This window comes from Ambystoma mexicanum, chromosome 1p, assembly GCF_040938575.1.
Source record: "Ambystoma mexicanum isolate Mex_15411 chromosome 1p, UKY_AmexF1_1, whole genome shotgun sequence".
Classification (NCBI taxonomy): Eukaryota; Metazoa; Chordata; class Amphibia; order Caudata; family Ambystomatidae; genus Ambystoma; species Ambystoma mexicanum.
The window spans coordinates 606,210,607-606,231,378 of record NC_090921.1 but is presented as its reverse complement, the minus strand read 5'-3'; the positions used below and the strand labels follow the sequence as shown (position 1 = coordinate 606,231,378).

The 20,772-nt window shown below is 52.8% G+C and overlaps 1 protein-coding gene across 3 annotated transcripts in view; it reads left to right on the top strand.

The window, feature by feature from the left end:
• Positions 1–20,772, top strand: part of CAPS (calcyphosine) — an 830,344-nt gene that overhangs the window by 529,870 nt on the left and 279,702 nt on the right. The gene's annotated exons all lie outside the window — the stretch shown is intronic.

The following is a 20,772-nucleotide window of genomic DNA, read 5'->3' as shown; positions in this document are numbered from 1 at the left end:
GGGGGGAAAAAGCAAGAGGGGTGAACGCATTGACGCTGGGGTGGGGAACGGCCTCCCCGAGGACCAAGCATCACAGGCGGTCATGAAAGCAGACCTCCATGACCTTCTATCGGTCCTCACCAGGGAATTCCAGAAGGGCACTGAAGAAGTTAAGACCCAAATTGCCCAGTTGGATAAGAGAGTGGGGGAGGTGGAAGCAAGAACCGAGGAGATTGAGACTACATTGTGTGAGCAGAACTTTGAGATCAGAGAGGGGGCGGACAGGGTTAGGGCCCTGGAGTGCAGGTGCGAGGCGCTGGAAGCTAGACAAGAGGATGCCGAAAACCGCTCGAGGCGGAATAACATCAGAATCCAGGATATCCCGGCTGCAGTCCCGGAGAAGGATCTCTCATCCTATGTTTCCGATCTCCTCCGCCACATTATCACCCTCCCAGATAACTCCCCCCTGGAGCTGGACAGAGTACACAGGGCTAGACCCAGGCAGAGGCCCAGCGGGGCGGCTGATGTCCTGGTCAGGGATCATTTCTATAAGCTCAAGGAGGAGATCATGCAGGAGGCCAGGGCCATGGGTCAGATCCACTTCCGCGACTCAGAGATTGCCCTGTTTCAGGACTTAGCTGCTTCTACCCTAGCCAAACGAAGAGCTCTCAAACCCATGACTGATTGGCTACGAGAACGCAAGATCCCCTACCGCTGGAGCTTCCCTTCAGGCCTCTCCTTCACTTGGGAGGGGAAGACTCAGCAAATTCCATCTCCACGGGAAGCGGCAGCATTTATGAACCCGGACTCGGAGGAGGAGGTCCCAAGAAGCCCGGCCCGCTCTCCCGAAGGGGCTGAGGGGGGGGCTCTTCGCCCCTGGTCCCGGGTGGTCGGGCGACGCAGGATGCGAGGCCCTCTTGCAAAGGGGAAAAACACCAACACCCATTGAGAGCACGAACGCCCCAGTTCCAAGCTTATCCTCTCCGGGGCCCTGCAGCGGCCGCCTGTCCGCCCTCTGGGAGTCTAGATGTCAATTCTATAGCCTCACAATTACCTGGCCCATCTGGGTTGCTGTTGAACGATCCTCTAACCTTACAAGCTTGTGGGCCGAGGCAGTCTGCAGAGCGCTCTCTTGAGCTACAAGATCTTCACCACTACAGCATGAGACCCCTTGGTCTCTGACACAGATGGCGTCTGTGGCCCAGCCGACAGCCCTGTTGGTAGAAGGCTGGCCTGGATACCTTTATTTGTTTGCTGTTTTAAGTTATGTTTTAGTTTATGTTGTTGGTTCTCCTTGGTCAGGGGGAAAAGGGGAGCTGGAGCTTGGGCTCGAGCGGGAGGCGTGGGGGAAACGAAGGTCAAAAATACAAGCTGTCGGAGCGCCCTCCTCCCTGCTCGGTAGCCCCAAGGCAGCGGCGAAGGGTCCTATCAGTTCTGTGGGGGCTCCAGCTCCACAATCCAAAAGATGCAGCATAAAGTTGTTATCAAACCCACCCAACAATGCCTCAGCCGGATAAGGAACTCTCAATCTTGACCTGGAACGTCCAGGGTCTGAACTCCCCCCGGAAAAGAAAGTCCGTGGAGCATAGGCTTGCCCAACTGGCACCCGACATTATTTGCTTGCAGGAGACTCATCTACTCAGAAGCGACGAACGCCGCATAACCTTTCAACGCTACACCAAAAGATTCTTCGCCTCAGCGGATCTCAAAAAGAGAGGGGTTGCCATCCTGCTAAGCCGGGACTTACCATTAACCAATATAACCACCAAACGGGACCCCGAGGGTCGTTATCTCCTGCTAAAAGGTCTCTTGGTAGAACTTCCCATCACCATCGCCGCTATATACTGCCCAAACACCGGGCAAAGCAAATTCCTTCGGAACCTCCTACCAACACTTGCTGCCTTCACTGAAGGTCGAGTATTTATAGGGGGCGACTTCAACTTGACCCCCGACCCAAACCTGGATAAATCGCTCCCTCCATCGAAAGAGGATTTTAGCAAGGCCCTGGCCATGGCGGAATTCTTAAGGGAAACCGACACCATAGATGTGTGGAGATTGGCCAACAGGGGAAAAAGGGACTACACATTTTTCTCCCATGTGCACCTCGGTCACTCACGGATCGATCTTCTTCTCATCTCAAGCGCCCTCATTCCCTGCGTCGAATCCATCCAAATCGGGCTCAGAGCCCTCTCGGATCATGCTCCAGTCACATTGAACCTGAGGGTATCATGCCTCCCGGAGCCGCCCCAGAGGCAATGGAAACTGCAAGAGCACATTCTATCGGACATCGCAATCAGAACGGAAATTGCGGAAACCCTTAAAAATTATTTCAGGGAAAATACCACCAAAGACTCCTCGTTGGCCACGATTTGGGACACCATGAAACCTGTCATTAGGGGCACGGCAAACGACTGCACAGCTCGACTCAGACGTCTTGGCAAGCTACAACAAGACGCACTTGAAGTAGAGGTGGCAGAAGCGGAAAGCATCCTTAAACGAGGCCCGAACAGGAAAGCTAGCCGCATGCTCCAGAGGGCGAAACGTTCCCTAGAAATGCATCTGGCCGACAAAGCGGCCAGGGCTCTAACATACACCAAACAGTTTTATTATGTGCACAGAACAAAGCAAATCGGCTCCTGGTCCACAAATTAAAAAATCTACAAACAAGAAACCTCATCCATAGCCTCGCGGATGCACAAGGGACTCTTCGTTACTCCATCAAAGAGAAAATGGAAATCCTGGTTTCTCATCACAGAACGATTATGTCGGGGGTCCCCACGTCCGAAGCAGCACAAGCCAAATACCTAGCCGAAGCGCAAATAGCCGTCCCATGCCCGCAACTCGAGGCCCTGGAGGCCCCCTTCTCGGCAGAAGAAGTTAGTGAAACCATAACCAAACTGAAAAATTCAACCCCTGGTCCAGATGGGCTTACCGCCGAATTCTATAAAAAATGTTCATACATCCTATCTCCCCACCTGGCCACCCTCTTCAACTCATTCCTATCCTCAGGCACGACCACCCCCTCTATGGAAGAATCAATAACGGTACTACTGCCGAAGCCTGGAAAGGACCGGAGCCAGTGCGCCTCCTACAGACCTATCTCCCTTCTGAACTATGATGCAAAAATTTTTACCAAAACCCTAGCGAACAGGTTGGCCCCCTTGCTTCCGTCTATCATCCACCCGGACTAGACGGGATTCATACCCGGCCGCAGTACCCATGATAACATAAGAAGAACCATCAACGTCATCGAATCTGCCAATAGAAGGGGGCAGGCACTGATGATACTATCCTTGGACGCACACAAAGCTTTTGATATGCTTGACTGGGGCTACATCCGAAACTCACTCTCACATTTCGGCTTCGGCCCAAACTTCATAAAATGGACATTAGCAAACTATCAGCACCCCTCCACCAGCCTCAGAATGAATGGAGTCGGGTCCGAAATGATCAAAATCTCAAGAGGCACTAGACAGGGTTGTCCCCTGTCCCCTCTGGTATTCGCCCTCTCCATGGAGCCATTCGCGATCAGAGTTCGCCACAATGCAAGGATCCAAGGTCTGGCAATCAAGTCCCAAACATATAAAGCCGCCCTTTACGCCGATGATGTCCTCCTCACCTTAACCAAACCAGAGGAATCCATGAAGGCCCTATGGAAGGAACTACTAGAATTCGGGGAAGCCTCGGGCTTTAAGGTTAACCTTACCAAGTCTACAGCATTAAGCATCAATCTACCTAGCCAGCTAGTATCAGGCCTGGAGAAAGAATATCAGATCCCTTGGGCCAAAAAGAACCTCCCGTATCTGGGGGTCCAGCTTCCCGGCGCTCCCAGTAGATTATATAAAGCCAACTTTCCGGCACTCCTGAAAGAACTCAGAGGCGATCTCATACGCTGGCAAAAGCAGGAGATCTCATGGTTCGGAAAAATCACGGCCTTGAAGATGAACCTCATCCCTAGACTCCTTTACCAATGTGCTGCCATACCCACCACAATCCCGAAACAAGAGATCCAGAAGCTACAAAAGAATATCATGAGTTACATCTGGGAGGGGAAACAGCCACGCATCCCGCGGAGGGTCATGCTCCGGGGTCGGGAGACGGGAGGTCTGGGTGCGCCCGATGCTGCAAGATATGTGCTGGCCGCTCAGCTCTCATCGGCGTTCGCTTGGCTCCCCGCCACATCTAAGCCTCGCTGGTTGGAGTTGGAGGAGGCCTGGAGTCCAAGCCCAATAACCTCGCTGCCACACCTTAAGGAACCCAGCGCAAACGAGGGCAGGGGTCCCCTGGCGGCAACTGAAAATACAGTAAGGAGCTGGAAGAAAGCGGCGCGACTGGAACCTTCGCGGCACGACGGGCCCACTCACCCCGGTCTGGGGAAACCCAGAATTTACCCCGGGCTGTAACCCCAGGAATTTTAGGAGCTGGAAAAATGGAGGTCTGGAGAGAATACAAGATTTTTACGAGGAAGAAAACCCCCTAGACTTCGAGGCCTGCAAGGCGAAATTCGATGTGCCGGAGAGCGAGAGATTCAGATACTCCCAGCTCCGCCACTGGCTCTCGAGCAGGGAGATGAAACGTCACGGAAGCAGAGCCCTCACAGCCCTGGAACTCACCCTCACAGGGTCCCCGCCAAAGGGCGGAATCTCCATCCTCTACAAGCTCTTGGACAGAACAGACCCATCCCGCAAAGAGCCATATATGCTGAAGTGGGAAAACGACATTGGGAGGCCTATCGAGGTGGAGGAGTGGAACCACATCTGGGCAAGAGCAAACAGAAGCTCAAAATGCGTCTCCAACAAGGAAGGGGCATTTAAGGTATGCTTCAGGTGGTATCGGACCCCGGAGACACTCAATAAATGCAACCCCACAGTTCCCCCGGCTTGCTGGAGAGGATGCCCGGACAAAGGCACACTCTTTCATCTGTTCTGGTCATGTCCCAAGGCTACTCAATTCTGGAAAACAGTGCTGGATCACATCAATAAAATCACAGGACTTACTATCCCATGGGACCCGGTCATCGTTCTATTGGGATCAAGCGGGGAGGGCCAATTCCCCCTCTCCGGGCACAGAGCAGAGCTATGCTCCCACCTGTTAACGGCCGCAAAAATCTCCAAACCTAGGCTGTGGAAAAACCCAGAGGGCCCGGCAGTACAAATGTGGTGGACAAAATGCTGGGACATAATTGCAGTGGAAAAAATTACGGCCCTTCGGTTCGGAAACAGAGACAAATTCTCCCAAACATGGGCTCCCTTTTTGGACTTCACCCAGAAATTCCCAGGTCTGGCACGACAACCCCCCCTCCCTACGATGGATGGACAAAACCGAATAAACACAAAGGGGACAAAGCAGAGCAGAGGTACAGATTGGCCCAGGGTCCGGACTGCTAATGAACTCAGGAATGATGCTCCAATGCCCGAATAATCTATCGCTCACCGCAATCTAAGAATGACTCAGTACCTAAAGCCCATACTAGGATCCCTTTCCGCCCACATGCAATCCATCACTGCCCATCAGGGCTAGACTAAACGCTTGCTTCGACCCATGAACTGCCCTCTGACCTGTTATGATTGTTGTTTTGTTATGAAGGACATTGTCCTTGTTGTTCTACTACTTGCACCTCTAAACTCAATCGCGCTGCGCGCAGCGCTCTTTATGGATTCGCAAACAGTTGATGCAATGTATGTACAAAACCAATAAAAATATACATGCAATTTTGTATGCATATTAATGAAAGAGAAAACATTAGAAGCCATTGAATGGTGAAATACTGAAATCACCAAAAAAGGCCTTGGCACTGGCGGGCGGGGACCCATGGCAGTTAAGTGGTTAAAGATGCAGGTATACATGTACCATAATGCAATATGATGTGAAACTAAAAGCCAGGACTGTTACATTACTTCACATTTGACATGGCACAGCTGAAGAACTCTGCAAACCACCATACATAGGGCTGTACTTCTTTCAGACTTACAATACAGAAGAGCCTGTGTAAAAGTTACTTGCATGTAGTCCTTGTTTGACACATGCAAGTATCTTGGTATTACGCACATTGAAACACAACCTTTGTAAATTTGCAAACAAAGATGTTAAATGCCTTTTAACAGATGCCCAGTCAGAGACTCCTGCTTGATCTGAGCTGGGAATATCACAATTCTTATTGGACTTTATTTTTGTTTGTTTTTAGCAGTCTTTTTGTAGAGCCTCCAACTGTTTTCCTTTATGGTGGAGGGGGCCATGTAGGAAAGAGCTCTTAATAGTGACCTAAAGCTCCTGAAGTCACTTGTACATTGGAGAATGAACATCCAACATCCTGCAGTCAGAGAAGGAAATGTCCGGGTCCCGAAAAAAGGGAATTACCGGGCCATTCCGACTTTTGCAGGCCCGGTAATTCCCTTTTCTAAGGACCCGGACCCGGTACATCCCCATTACCATTCGAGCCCCCATAGGGCTGAATGGGAATGGGGAGGATGCTAACAATGGACCCGTTTATAACGGGTCCGTTGTTATCATCCTGGTCTGCTCGCGGGTGGCAGTATGCATGTCTGGTCTGGCCCAGACGTGCATACTGCCACCCGCGAGCAAACTCGTAATGTGGCGGCCTGGAATTAACGGTGCCGATACCATACTGGCACTGTTCATTCCGCGGCCGCCAGCCTGGTAATGAGGCCCAAAATGTGTGTCTAATCCTGTGCACAGGCTCCATTTGCAACCATACAAGACAGAAATAGGTGAAACTATTTTTACTCGAGATAATGAATTTAACAAGCTGTTAAATATCTCTAAGATGGGGAATCTATGCACCAGAAAAAGACCATTACCAGAAGTCATTAATTTGTTCTTTAGCTGTGGTCAGATGTACCATGCTATGATATTGTCAATCTGCCCCGCCCCTTTAAGTCAGTTCTCCAGGTTTTCTATCAGTTTGAAATTCAGGTTATGCAATTTATTTAATTTCCAAGATTTGATTATTCCCAAGTATTTTAGTGAGTGCGGTCCAAAGCCATGCCACACACTTCTACAGCCCAGCTTATCACTTCCATCCACTATCTATCAGGAATACAAACAATGTATTGCAGTTTCTCCAGCATGTGGTCTGGCATGGATTCACATGCTCATGAACATTCCCCGTCGTCAGGCTGGGAATCCTCGGTAAAGAAAAAATCAGTATCAGTTTCGTTTCTGATCTGTCTTTCTTAGTAGTAACCAATCACTGATCTCTGGGTCATACTGCCCCCAGCCAATGACTGCCCTCTTCCTAAACCCCGCCTCTGGCAGCCTTCCTCAGATTTTTACTGCACGCTCAATTGTTGGGAGTCCTCGGGTTTAGCTCTCGAGTTTTTTTACTGCGTTTTCACGCTTTTTCAGGAGATTTTCTCATTTTTTCGGTTTAATCGAGCCTCAAGCTGCACCGTTTCTACTTCCGATAACAGGGACCCGTTTCGGAATTCTTCTACGCCCCTCAAGGGTGAAGTTTTTGTCGAGTTTACACTTCTTGCAGGATTCCGGAAGATCTGCGGCCTACCTCAACGGACATGGCCCAGGACAAGGTAAGCTCGACGCCCGGATCCAAGCTGTTCAGGAACTGCCCTGGATGCGGATTATATAACGTTTTCAAGGAGGATGAGCATTCGCGATGTCTCTACTGCCTTCATGAGAACAAGACGCACGTGGAGAAAGACTGTGCGTTCTGCAAGAACCTTTCGGAACGGACTAAACAAGTTCGTCATTCCCGCCTTGCCACCTGGCTGGAGAAGGGCACAGCATGTGAGAAGGCGAAGAAGAAATCTGAGCGGGCTTTTAAGTCCTGTGAGGGCGCCCCGGCGACGGGGGCCCAACAGAAGGCCAAGCACTGCGAGTCCGCGGGCACAGGGAGCGCCGAAAGGTCGGGCTCTTCGGTTGGCAAGCAGGGCGCTACTTCCCCGGTACGTTCGACCACGAGCCAGCGCTCTGGTTCGGGGAAGAGGAAGTCCGAGAACCCGGGTAGGCCGCTGGAGCGGACCCGGTCGATCTCGAAGGGGGAGCGAGGCACTGACCCTCCCCCCAAGGCGAAGGTCCAGGACGCACCTAAGGTGGTGAGGGCTTTGATCCACCCGGCTAAGGCCTCTACCGAAGTGGTCGCTGCGACCCTGGCGGAGCCGGCTGAGACTACGCCAGTGGAAACGGCCTCTGGGCCCAGAGTATCCCTGCCACCGCAGAGGGAACCCTCTTTCCAGCCCATCACTAAGACCCCCGTGAAGCCCCTGGCTGAAAAAGAGGGGGGGGGGGCGGTGGCCATTACAGACTCGGAATCAGCCTCTGAGGAGGAACTGGTGGAAACCGAGAAGGGCCTCAACGAAAGGTCCATAGGCCTCAACGAGAGGTTCATAAGCCTCAACGAGAGGTTCGAGAAGGTTCGATCCCAGGGGACGGTCCCTGCTGATGTGATCGAAGATAGCGACGATGATGACGAACAGGGCCCAGTGGAGCGGCCATCCCGTCCGTCGCAGCCATTGCCCGGATAGCTCGGCGGCCATTTTGTTGGCAATCCAATCCTTATGTACCGAGATAAGGACGAGATTACCACGCACCCCGACGGAGGAGCCAGAACCAGGCCCGTCGGGAAGCCCTCCGAACAAGCGGAGGAGAGTCCACCCCGCTCCGCCCTGCGTGCCTGCGAGACCGGTGGAACCCTCATCCCCCTCGCCGGACCCTAGAGAGGATACGGCGACGGATACAGCGACGGGGACGGACGATGACGGCGGCGATGACACAGAGGACATCCCGTCGTCGCCCCCCCCTCCCGCGGGCTTCTCCAGCTGACGAGGTTGGCTCTTTCCACGCCTGTAACGCTCACCTGATTCTCGCAGAGGCGCCGGTCTTGACTGGGCGACTACCGTATCTTCAAAGGTGATGTGTAGCACCCGGTTGGCTCTTTGGGCTGGACCTCTGTGCACTGTATGCCTGACTTCAAGAGTAAGATGTCTGCAGATAGAAAATATGGGATTAATGAACTGGGGTTATTGGGGTGTCCCTATCTCTTTCCTTTTTTGCTCTCCTGTAGACCCCCAAAGGTTAACGCTCTCACCTTAGGTAAGTGAATGCCGAGCTCTCCATCTGCCTCGGGGCAGGGTGCTGTAACCAGTTTCTTCACTGGATCGGTAGCGCAGGCCTCTTGACTTCAGAGGACTGCTGTCCGTCGTTTACTGCACGAACGGTAAGTTTCGAGTAATTCTATTGTCTTTAAAGTCTTTAGTAATGATGTCTCTTGTTTTGCAGGTTCCGGCGATGGCGGATGACGGGCTGAAGTGAGTTGAAGATGGAGTCTGTGTGATGAATAGAAGCGCCTGGAAGCACGTAAGTAAGCGCTTGTTGCCTGCTTCACGATGCGCTCTAACTGTCTTTTATTTTGCAGGTACGAGTTTGGAGCGGCTGCAGGGTGCCGGAATACCCACTGGGTTAGAGTAATGGCACGTGAGTATTAAAGTTCCCCAATGTCTTTAAACGCACCTTGTTTTGTCTTTCAGATGCAGGATGCAGCGCCGAAGGCCTCCGGAGCGTGCGAAGAGTTGGTAAGCTTTTGTCTTTCAGATGCCGGAATGCAGTGTGAAGACCTCCGGAGCGCACGAAGAGTAGGTAAGCCTTTGTCTTTCAGATGCCGGAATGCTAACCTGTTCTTTCTTGTCTTTATAGGTGTTGCTGAAGACTGGATTCAGGATGGTAAGCCTTTTTCCTTAGGCCCAGGATCCGATGCAGAAGACACGATGAGCGTTCTGCTGCAGAGGATGCAGAATAACGCAAAGCAAGATTCATCCACCGGGTGTGGTTTAAATAGCCTCCTGTAGTGCTTAGGTGTCTCCTTCCACAGCCACGCCTTGGTAAGAAAAGAGTTCCTGCTTTCCAGAAGAGTTCCAGTGTTCTGAATCTAGGGAGTGGCTCCTGCCCCACCCAACAGGAAAAGTAGTTCCAAACAGAAGAGGATCAGAGGCTCAGCTGGCAGGCAAGTAAGCAGCATGGTCTGCTGCAGGTAAGTCCACCCAAGCATTATGAGCCCGGCGCTTCCAGCGCTGGGACTGGGCATATTTATGAGCCTGGTGCCACTGGCGCCAGGACTGGGTCCAAAAGGTCCCAATTGGGACTGGTTGGCCCTCGGAACCTGGGTTATGGATCTGCTTCCAAGGGAGTTGGGAAAACCCTGACCTTTTGGAAGCAGAGATCATGACAACGCCATGATAACCAGGGCATCCGAGCTCTTCCAGCTCTGCCGTGAAGAACAGAAAAAGGAGGGGTTTCTGTACCAACAGCGAGAGGCCAAGAGGAAGACGGTCCTCGCGGTGCCTTTACTTGACATCTGGGACGAGGGGCTTGCTGTCCTCAAGAACCCTTCCACGACACCCGCCAAGAGGGACAGGTACGAGAAGAAGTACTGAGTCCCTGATGCTGCCCCCTTGTGCCTCAGGGCCCAGCCCACGCCGGACTCGGTTGTCTCGGCAGCAGCTAAGAAGAAGACAGCGGGCGCGGCGGCTTCAACTTCCACTTCCCCGCCGGACAGCGAGGGCAAGAAGTTGGACTCTATGGGACGACGAGTCATCTCGTCGGCGGCGACGACGATTAAGGCGGCCAATGCCTTAGTGATCGTGGCCCGCTACGACAGGGAGCTCTGGTTCAAGATAGCTCCCCTGCTAGATTTCCTGCCTGATGACAAAAGGGCAGAGGCCCTAGAAATTCTGCAGGAAGGCGAGGTGGCGTCGGATCACGCCATAACGGTGGCAACGGACATTGCCGATACCGGATTTCGACAGCTGGGCAACAGAGTTTGCCTCCGACGACAAGGATGGCTCAAGGCGACAGACTTTCGCAAGGACGTCCAGACCAGAGTGCTGGACATGCCGTTCGATGGCAACAACCTTTTTGGTAAGGCAAACAAATACCTCAAGGTGCAGAGATGCAGGATGGTCACCCTCCAGCACGTGCTGGGACAGCTGGAGGAAGGCGACATCCTATCGTCGTTGGACCTGGAGGATGCTTACTTCCACATCCCCATTCTAAAAAGGCACAGGAAGTTCCTCAGGTTCGTGGTTCAGGGACGCCACTACCAATTCAGAGCCCTACCGTTCGGATTAAAGTCGGCACCCAGGGTTTTCACCAAGTGCCTGGCACCAGTGGCGGCGCGGCTGCGCCTGCAGGGGATCCACGTCTACCCCTCCCTGGACGACTGGCTAATCTGGGCAAGAAAGAGGGAACTCGCCGTCGAACATACGGCAAGGACCGTCCGGTTACTCACAGAGCTGGGGTTCTCCATCAACTACCCCAAATCCCACCTGGTTCCATCGCAAGTAGCACTGTTTCTGGGAGAGGACCAAGACCATCCTGGGCAAGGTGCGGTGCCTGTTAGCCACGGACGTGGCCAGGGTGAGGTCCTCATGCATCTACCTTGTACCCCTTTGCAGATTTTGGATGCGTCCGCTACAGGAGTTCCTCAATGCCCACTGGTTTCAGGCGACGGGCTGCTTCGAGGACAGGATCCCTCTCGACGAGGAGTTCCGTCAGGCGATCCTATGGTGGGGCACCCGGGCTCACCTCACTACAGGCACAGACTTTCAAACCCCGGCGTTTCAGGAGACGGTGACGACGGACGCCTCTCTGGAGGGTTGGGGGGCCCACACCGGAGATCTCCACGCAAGAGGCCTTTGGCTCCTGGAGGAGAGGTCTCTCCACATCAACAACCTGGAGCTCCGAGCAGTGTTCTGGGCGCTCAAGTCATTCCTTCCGTCCCTCAAGGACAAAGTGGTGAGGATCTTCACCGACAACACCACGATGATGTTCTACATACGGAAGCAGGGGGGCACCAGATCCCCAGCTCTATCCAAGGAGGCCCAGGATCTGTGGCACTGGGCTGTCGCCCAGGGGATGTTTCTGGTTCCCTTCCACTTGGCAGGAATAAAAAACACCATCGCCGACTCACTCAGCAGGGATCTGCGCTCGTGCCACGAGTGAGAACTGCAACAGGATCAAGTGGATCGGCTCTTCCAATGATGGGGCAAACCCCAGATCGACCTGTTTGCGACGGCCACGAACTCCAAGTGCCAGAGGTTCGCCAGCAGGTTCCCACAGCCGAGGAGCATAGGCGATGCTTTCTCGTTCCCCTGGGATGGCCTGTTTCTATACGCGCTCCCTCCGTTGCTGTTGCTGCTCCGCCTCATCAACCAGCTCAAGAGGTCCAGGTGTAGGATGATCCTCGTCGCACCGGCGTGGCCGAGGCAGATCTGGTTCCCGGACCTTCTGGACTTGTCAACGTCCCCACCAGTCAAGCTGCCGGCGGACGCGGATCTTCTCTCCAGGGAAGGAGGCGCCATTCTCCATCACGACCCACAGAATAAGAACTTGCAGGCCTGGCTCCTGCGGCACTAGAGTTTGGAGGGTACGATATACCAGCTGATTGCAGATAGGTTCTTGCAAAAGCCAGGGCGTCCTCAACTCTCAAGTGTTACGGTCATAAATGGAAGAGGTTCTCTGTCTGGTGCCGTGCACAGAAGATTAACCATCTGCGGATTGCGGCCCCTCAAGTACTGCTGTACTTACTGTCGCTGGCCAAAGCTGGACTGGCTCACGCCTCCATCAAAATACATCTGGCTGCCATCTCCGATATAGCAGGACTACGGGACGGGCGTCCTTGTGGTCTCATCACCTGGTGAAAGTATTCATGAAGGGAATATTCTGATTATTCCCGCCAGTGAAGGCTCCTGCCCCGGCGTGGGAGCTTAATGTGGTGCTGACCAGGCTCATGGGGGCCCCATTCCAGCCTATGCATTTGGCGCCTTTGAAGTTCCTGTCATGGAAGACAGCTTTCCTCGTGGCCATCACCTCCGCACAATGAGTGGGAGAGATCCATGCCCTATCTTGCAAGCCTCCATACTTGACTTTTCATCACACGAAGGTGGTGCTGAGGACACACCCCTCCTTTATGCCCAAGGTGCCGTCGGACTTCTACCTCAACGAGCCCTTGGTGTTACCAGTTTTCTTCCCGTCGCCTTCGACGCTGGCCGAGAGGACTTTGCACTCGCTGGATGTAGCTAGAGCGCTGAAGTTCTACGTGGACCACACAAAGAGTTTTCGGAAGACGTCACAACTGTTTGTGAACTTTGGGTCTGTGAATCAAGGGAAGGCTCTCTCGAAGACTTCCATTTTCAGATGGCTCCTCGGCTGCATCATGCACTGTCACCGGTTGGCAAACCGACCGCTGCCCGGCCGTCCGAGAGCCCATTCGACCAGAGCGGTCGCTGCTACCGCGGCGTTCCTGTCTGGTGTGCCCTCTGCTGGACATCTGCAGGGCTGCTACGTGGAGGTCGACACACACCTTCACAAGATTCTACTGCGTCGATCGGGACTCCAGGGAGGAGTCCAGGGTCGGCCAAGCAGTGCTGCGAAACCTGTTCGCCTAAGGTGAGCCTGGTGAGGAGGTAAGAATTGCTTAATGTTGAGTTTTGGATGTAATGCTTAATGTTGAGCCTTTGCCACCTCCCGTGGTTGTGCATGTGTATACTGCTATGTATTCTTTATTCATGAGCATGTGAATCCATGCCAGACCCCATGCTGGAGAAGGAACAAGTTACTTACCTGTAACTGTTGTTCTCCAGCATGGGTCTGGCATGGATTCACATGCGAACCCTCCCACCTACCCCTCTGCGGCTCTTCACTTGGTCATACTGCCACTTGGCATGCTACCAAATCTGAGGAAGGCTGCCAGAGGCGGGGCTTAGGGAGAGGGCAGTCATTGGCTGGGGGCAGTATGACCCAGAGATCAGTGATTGGTTACTACTAAGAAAGACAGATCAGAAACGAAACGGATGCTGATTTTTTTCTTTACCGAGGATTCCCAGCCTGACGACTGGGAATATTCATGAGCATGTGAATCCATGCCAGACCCATGCTGGAGAACAACAGTTACAGGTAAGTAACTTGTTCCTAACCCAGAGCCCTGGCAAATGCCCATATATGCACAGTTGGTCTATTACTGTCCCTAGAGAAAATGTTGATTGCAATATATATCAGAGTGCATCATGCGAAAAGTGGCATTTTGGACTCTAGGTCTTCACGCCTGTACTTTGCTATTTTGAAGGATTACACTGGCTAGGGGTTTGACCACATGGGCAAAAAGGGGGGAAGAAAGGGAGCACTTTTGCCGGGTTCCCGAGACAGGTGAAAACCCTTTCAGGTGATGCCCTTAAACTTGGACATGAGCTCGTACACTGATCAAGTGTTGCCACCGAGGACTTGAAGTTATTCCCCATCCCAGTTCTATCCAGAACGGTCCCAGAAATGGCCACTCCATATGGTCAAACACCTTTTCGGCATCTAGTGAAGTGAGGCAGAAATGTTACCCCTCTCCTAAGCCAGATGTAACAAATTGAGAGATGTTCTAATATTATCGGCTCTTGGATGTCCCTGAATAAAGCCCACCTAATCGCTGTATATCGGCTTCGGTACAACTATAACCTATGCCCCAGTATTTTGCCCAGAATGTTGATATCAGTATTTAAGAGAGAGATGGATCTCTAAGATTAGCATTGCATAGGGAATCTCCCCCACTTCAGAATTACTGAAATTAGAGTTCGTAGCAGCAAGCGTGGAAGGCTCAATCCCCGAGTTCAGTCATTTCAAAATTTAGTGTGAAAGGGAGACAAATATCCTCCAAAAGATCTCATAAAAATGTGCCATATTCACATCTTCTCCCTGTGCATTCCCACTGGGCATGCTTTTTTATTACATGGTGTGAGGCTACGCCTCGGCTAGAGCCGCGGCGTGCTCCGGACACGCCTCGGCTAGAGCCGCAGCGTACACCAAACACACCTCGGCTGGAGCCACGGCGTGCTCCGAGCGCGCCTCGCCTAGAACCGCGGCGTGGGCCGTACGCACCCGGTCCCAGGGACACAGGGATCTATAGTAACGGGACCTCCCGACAGGTCCCGCCGTCCATTTACTCAGCTACAGAAGCAGGCGGGGAACCCGCTTCCGACAGTACCGATGACGCCGCACTTGGCTTACCTTGTCTTCAGGCCTGCCCGGATGGGGAAGAATATACTTTCATCATCCGCCTGTCTCCCGTCTATAATTCCACACATGTACAACCGCTTCAGAGGTAATTTGGGTGTCTCACATATGTATCTCCTCAGAGTTAATTCACAGACAATGAAGCGTATCCAAGTGCTGCTTTCTACCTTCTACATTTCCCTTTGAGCTAGAGGCTTATAGGTTATCATAACATTGCTAAATCTCCTCAGCAATCACCTCCTTGTCTCTCATTAGCAAGCCATTGTCCCTTTGAATTCCTCAAACAGTTCGGGCTCTTTGCTGGCATTGCAGCTGTATACCAATAATGTGTCTGCTTTCCCCCCTTTCTCATAATACTTCTGCTGAAGAAATCCCAATTTAATTTCAACTTTGGATGAAAGCGCTATATAAACACAATAAATACAATACAAATACAATACGTTCGGACCTGCAGACCTTCAATGTCTTCTGTTGCAACCCTTTTTCTTCTTCTCCCCCTTCCACTCTTACTTGCAGATCCACAATTGTTATTCTTAAATTTTCCACTGTCAATCTTATTTCACATTTTTTTGTTGCACCTATTCTAATGAGTTTGTTGTTAGTGGTCACTTTAAACCCTCCCCAGGCTGTGGTTATCCCCAGTGACTGCCTTTTTTAAGGTTAAAATATTGTTGAGTCTTCTGTCCCAGTTCCTTCACATTTATCTCATCCTTGATCAGGTAGTTAATGCATATCCATTTCCCCCTAAGGGATACCGTGTCCAGTTATCCAAGGATGTGTACACCATGTTATGGTCCGACTTTGGGCCTCATTACACGTTATGCGCTAAATTCCGGCTTTCACCGGCATGGCGCTAATAACGTGTCCACCTTGGGAAGGGGCCGCTAATTGCGTGCCATCTCCAGTACGCGGACACGAGCACAGCGCCATGCCGGTAATGATCCTACCACCATGCCGCTAAAGACCCCGAAAAGACTCTTAGCGCCACTGACGAAAGTGCTGATAGCACTTCCGACCTCCTGCAACATGCTAATAGCGGTCACCGCTATTAGCGGCGACCGCTAATAGCGGTCACTGTAAAACTACGGAACCGGAAATAGCGGCATCGCACAGGAACAGGAAAGAGCACGGCGGCCATCTTTAAAACACAATCCATTGCCATCCTCTGCCCCCAGGACCTGTTTGCACACCAGTGCCATCCCAAAGCCTCAAGGATCCCCTCACAATGCCAAAGGCAATCAAGAAAGGCGCAGACCGCCAGCGCAAGGAGAAATTCACGAATGAGGAGCTGATAATGCTGACGGAGACCCTTGCAGCAAACGCTGATGTTGTCTTTGTTACTGACATGCGGCGGGAGACCCTGATTAAAAAAAGGACATCTGGGTAGAGGTGGCACTGAAAGTCAGTGCGGTGGGCACCACCACCCGCACCGTTAAAGAGTGCAGGAAGCGGTGGGACGATCTCCGCCTCCGGGTCCGCAGCATACTGTCTTCTAACCGTAAACTGGCCATGGCCACAGGAGGTGGCGCTGATTCTCCCATCAAACTCAGGGAGTGGGAGGAGACCTGCGCCAGCACGATTGCCGTAGAATCCATCGAGGGAGTCGGGGACATGGAGTGTGGTGCAGCCACAACATCAGATGGAGGTGAGTGTACACATGAAACAATGTACTGTGAAAGGTGAGGCACCCCCCAAATGTGAGCCCAGAATCACCTCATGGATGCGGCCACAAACATACATGCACACAACCCTGCCCATGTGAGTGTCACACCCCAACACACACACATGCACGCATCACCACAGACACGTGCCACACTGACCCATGCATGGATGACCCACTCAACAGCCCCATGACTAGAATGGCCACTAATGAAGTCCCAATGCACAGAACAGCATGATGAACAGAATCTGCATGAAGCACGTTGAACCATCACCAATGCCATCCCCATCTTTGTCCCCCACAGGCTCACAGACCGACAGCGAAGAACAGGACACAGCGACTCAGGCTCCCCCTGCCAAAAAACAAGCCTGTGCACCACATCAAGGGGCACAGGGAGGAGTGAGCACCTGCAGAGGGGCACACATAGCAAGAGTGCCACTGCACCAAGACCTGAATCCACGGCTGCAACAATTGCCGCACCCACTGCTGTGATCCCCCCAACACAGGACACACCCACGAAGGGCCCACTCTTCGCTGCCACCAATTCGACTGGTGAGGCAGCAGCCACTGCGCCGTTGTCTGACATGGAGGACCCCAGTGAGTTCCCCATGCAAATGCACACCCCCAGGATCCTGAGAAGCAAGCCCACGGACAACACCACCATCCAGTATCCATGGCCAGTCTGGCGAGGAGACCACGGCAGGGTGCTGAAGCCCACAGGTGGCCTCACCTGATGGCCGAGACCTAGAGGAAGGTGCAGCAGCCCCACCACGAGCCGTCCACAGTGGCCATGACCTGGCCACCATCAGGCAGCGCCAGGAGGATATTACAGCGTTGGTTGGCCAGCATGTAGATGAGGCTGCCCGTCTGAGGGGGGGAGGTCACGGAGAATGCTAGGCAGTCGAGGGAGGCCATGGAAGCCTGTACCAACAGGCTGTGCGAGGAGATGGCACAACTGAGGCAGGTCCTCACGCGCATAGCAGACGCGATGGACCGACAGTACCCACCGCCACCACAGGGACAAACGGGCACCTCATCCTCTGCAAGTTCAAGGCAGACAAGCCCCCGCCGCCGCTCCTTGCGCACCATGAGATGCACACCCTCCCAACCTCCTAATGGTGGTGGTGGGAATGGGCATTAGGGACAGCAGGGTCTAGCTGGCACATGTGCAGCAGGACACCAACGTTGTGCAAGCCACACATGGGGTTGTTGTGGGGGAAGGGGGAAAGGGTGTTTTGGGAGTGTTGTGGAGGGAGGGGGTAAAGGGTGTTTTGGGAGTGTTGTGGGGGCAGGGGGGAAAGGGTGTTTTGGGAGTGTTGTGGGGGAGGGGGAAAGGGTGGTGACATAGTTGGGGACATGCACTTTTTCATCTCATGATATGTTCAATACACTGATGACTAGTTAAAACACAGGCTTGGACTTCATCATTGTGTATGTGTACTTTATTGGGGACAGAGCCCATTGTGTGCTTCACCACGAACACCAGTGCACTAATACCCATATCCAGCCAAGAGTTGAACCATGTGTCTCAGAATATTTGGTTGATCAGATGCTGACGCACACCGCGTCCCTCCTGGGCATCGCCTCTTGCATGACCTGCAGCCCCGTCCCCTCCGTCCTCATCCCCATCATCATCCTCATCAGGTGGTTGCATTTCAACGTCAGGGGGCAGTGGCACATTCTGTCTGATACACATATTGTGCAGCATGACACATGCCATGGTGATCTTGGCCACCTTCTCATGGCCGTACAGGAGAGCCTCACCCGACCTGCTTAGGCACCGGAACCGTGTCTTCAAAAGGCCAAATGTCTGCTCAATCACGACGCGGGTACGGGTATGTGCACGATTGTATTCCTCTTCGTGCCTGTTCTGTGGGTTCCGTACAGGGGTAAGGAGCCACCTCTTCAGGGGATAGCCAGCATCACCTGCATGGGTGGAAGAATGGGGACTTGTTACTGTTCACCTCAAGTGCAACCTGTACATATCACCCTAATCGACTTTGCATTGTGATTGGCATCCACAAATCCCAGCATGTATGCAGATGATCTTTGTAACTGCAATGTGCGAAGGTGAGCTTGTCCCTGCAAGTGGACATGCCCCATGCATGCCTCAGACAGTCATTGACATGTCCTGGGTGAGGACTGGTCTTAGGTGTCCCTGGGCCCAGGCAAATTTGGTACCACACTGCTAGTGTACTGCCATTCTGACATCGATGTTGCCATGCTGTGAAGCGTCACTTCAGTGGTGGTATAGGGGTGTGGTTCAGTGCAATGGCTAGAGGTGATCCCTTTGCATGCACTCAAGGGCGCATTGCTGTATTGATGTTGTGCAGCGCTAATTTTCTATTACTATATTGACGCCATGTTGCTGATTTGTGTCATATGTGTTGTGGCATGATGTGAAATGTGCATGTGGATGGATGTGTCATGTTTGGCATCTTGGATTGTTTTCAATGTTGTGCAGCTTCAAATTGCATGTGGGTTCTTGTCCAGTAAATTGTGGCCTTCCTTGATGGACATTCGCGTACATCTGTATGTCCATTTGTTCTACAGACGACAGTCCACACCCAGTTGGAGTATGCATCTCTCCCCCCCCCCAATCACACCCAGTTGGAGTATGCATCTCTCCCCCCCAATCACACCCATTTGGAGTATGCATCCCCCCCCCCATCACACCCAGTTGGAGTATGCATCTCTCCCCCCCCAATCACACCCCGTTGGAGTATGCATCTCTCCCCCCCCAATCACACCCAGTTGGAGTATGCATCCCCCCCCCCTGATCACACCCAGTTGGAGTATGCATCTCTCTCCCCCCAATCACACCCAGTTGGAGTATGCATCTCCCCCCCCCCCAATCACACCCAGTTGGATTATGCATCTCCCCCCCCCCAATCACACCCAGTTGGAGTATGCATCTCCCCTTTCCCCCAATCACACCCAGTTGGAGTATGCATCTCCCCTTTCCCCCAATCACACCCAGTTGTAGTATGTGTCATGATGCCTACCTCCAAGGAGCCAGGTCCGACCCAGCAACCCCAGAGGCAGGCATCATTCCCCCCAGGGAAGTTCCAGCGGGCCCAAGCTGGGGCCCTTTGGACGCAGTCCTGGCGCCTTAGGCGCCAGGCTCATGTTGGACCCCAGTCCTGGCGCCTTAGGCGCCAGGCTCATAAAGCTGGACATGTGTTCAAGTGTTTTAGTGTGCACTTACCTGATGCAGACCATGCTGCTACATCCAGGCCCTCTTGAGGCCTGAATGGGACTACTTTACCTGTGGGACTACTTTCCACCCGGGTGTGGTCGGGGAAGGATACATACCTGATCGGTGGAAGGATACATACCTGGAACTTCTTCCAAAGCTATTTAAACCCCACCCGAACAGCCACACGTGCTTCGCGTTGTTCTGCACCTAGCAGCTGGACGCTCACCGTGTCTGCTCCTGCTTCTGGACTTCATCCACGCCTGTCAGCATCCTGGGACACCTGCTAAGGGTAATAAGAAGAGAATTGGGGAGGAAGAAGGCTTACCTGCTAAACCTGCATCACAGAGACATTTCACCGACGATCCTGAAAAGGAAGACATCATTTTTTTAAAGCATTTCGCTCCGATCGCTGCAGCGCTGCATTTCACTCATCTTTCTTGGGCGCCTCCATCTTCAGCAGCGATCATCCGGATCCGCAGCCACTTCCCAGAGCCTAGAGAGAAAAAGACAAGAACACAAGGTGAGAGAAGGAAGGGAATAGGAAAAGCTCAGTTTCCTTCTAAGACTTACCTGTTGGGTCATTCCCATTTCATTTCGGGTCTTGCTGCTTCCGAGCATTTTCCGGACCCCGGCCCCTATGGGGAAAAAAGACAAAGTGTCATGATCTCTGCTTCCAAAAGATCAGGACTTGCCCGACTCCCTTGGAAGCAGACCCATAACCCCGGTTCCGAGTGCCAGCCAGTCCCAATTGGGACCTTTTGGACCCTGTCCTGGCGCCAGTGGCACCAGGCTCATAAAGATGCCCAGTCCCAGCGCTGGAAGCGCCGGGCTCATAATGCTTGGATGGACTTATCTGCAGCAGACCATGCTGCTTACTTACCTGCCAGTTGAACCCCTGATCCTCTTC